This window comes from Trachymyrmex cornetzi, unplaced genomic scaffold, assembly GCF_001594075.2.
Source record: "Trachymyrmex cornetzi isolate Tcor2-1 unplaced genomic scaffold, Tcor1.1 scaffold2, whole genome shotgun sequence".
NCBI classification, from domain to species: domain Eukaryota; kingdom Metazoa; phylum Arthropoda; class Insecta; order Hymenoptera; family Formicidae; genus Trachymyrmex; species Trachymyrmex cornetzi.
In genome coordinates this window covers 14,149-15,822 of record NW_017296635.1, presented here as the reverse complement: position 1 = coordinate 15,822, position 1,674 = coordinate 14,149, and positions in this window count along the sequence as shown.

The following is a 1,674-nucleotide window of genomic DNA, read 5'->3' as shown; positions in this document are numbered from 1 at the left end:
TTTAAGTAATAATACTTTTGCAATCCGTACATCCAATACGGAGAAATCCCACCGAATAGGAATGTGGTAAAACAGGGGGGCTTTAGCATCGCCTTAATAAAGAATTATGTTACGATAATAATAATAATAATAATGAATTATGTTTCGATTGTGTATCTTGAAATGTGGCGAAAATTAAAAAAGAGAGCAAATTCTTTAGAAAATTCGGATTTAATTAGTCAATACCTAGTGACGTTTGCTCACTTTTGTTACAATTTTCACCTCATTTCAAGATGCACAATCGACCACATGATCGATCATTCTAGAGAGCCTATAATCAGAGAGTCGCCAAATCATATCATTACATGTATACGATGATAAATCTCAATCAAGATTGCACTTTAAAAACAAAGAACCCAGAAAAACAATGTGGCGGAGAATAAGAAAAACACAGAAAATACGGACGTAAAAATGGATGTAAGTATTCACCGATATATATTTGGGCTATGGTAGAGAATGAACCTGTAACTGTTGTCAGGACATACGGCAAAGAAAAACGTACTGTTGCAGTCGTGAGTGATCAGGAATAATACACACATTCTCCTGATCAGTCATGACTGCGACAGCTACGTTCTTCTGTGCTTTATCCTACGTCATGACTAATAAGACATCTCACCTAACAAGTATAAGAACTCACTGAGCACTCACTAAGATTTTGCATCTGATTGACATACCTATTAGATCTAAAAAATATATGTAGTCAAACAGATACAAGAATTCACTTAGCGTTTTCGATTGGGCAAAAGTTAGTGCGCACCAGTGTGCACTCAGTTCACACCAACACTGGACGAGTTCCATGGGTTGCACTGAATAGTGCAAGTTGAAAAGAATACGCCAAGATTGTCAGTGCTAAAGCTGAAACTCATTTTTGTTCACTTTGAAGCAATGTTCAACAAAATGTTACAAAACCACAGTAAAAGATATTAAGAGTAGGGACAAGACCCCGTTTTCAATTCAACTGCGCAGATTTGCTTGTCCCTATGTATATCCTTAACTGTGATAAAACGTGCACTGAACTGGCACCGTCAAAATATCTCGTGCCACTTAGTGCGCACTGAGTGCGCACTACGCGAGTGTCGTGCGATCAAATGAACACGTGACACTAGCCAAGTGCGCATTGGCACTGCCAATCGAACACGCTCTTGACACTGAGTGCAGCCAGTGCACCCCAATCGAAAATGCTATAAGTGTTCAGTGATCAATCGTGCTTCTGAATGCACCCAGTACTCGCAGTACCTGGAAAACGGTAATGTCTTGTACACGGTGTCATGAAACTAATTTTTAATGTCATATTTTTTATTTTTATATAATGAATTTTTTTACAGAATTGTTAAAGCTATTGATACTTGGTCAGAACAGATAGTAAATGATCACTACGCTGAGAGATTATAATTTGACATTTATTAATATGTGTGTGTGTGTGTGTGTGTGTATATATATGTATATCTATAATTTCATACTTAATATTTCAATATTTTTGTAGTCAGACGATAACGATGAACTGTCGAAAGCAATGGATTTTTTAATAAATGATATATCGACTGAACAACATCGTCCTACAACAGCAGCATCTATACAGTCATCTGTAAGAATTTTAACACTTTAATTTCTCTTATGTTCTCTCCTCTCTCTCTC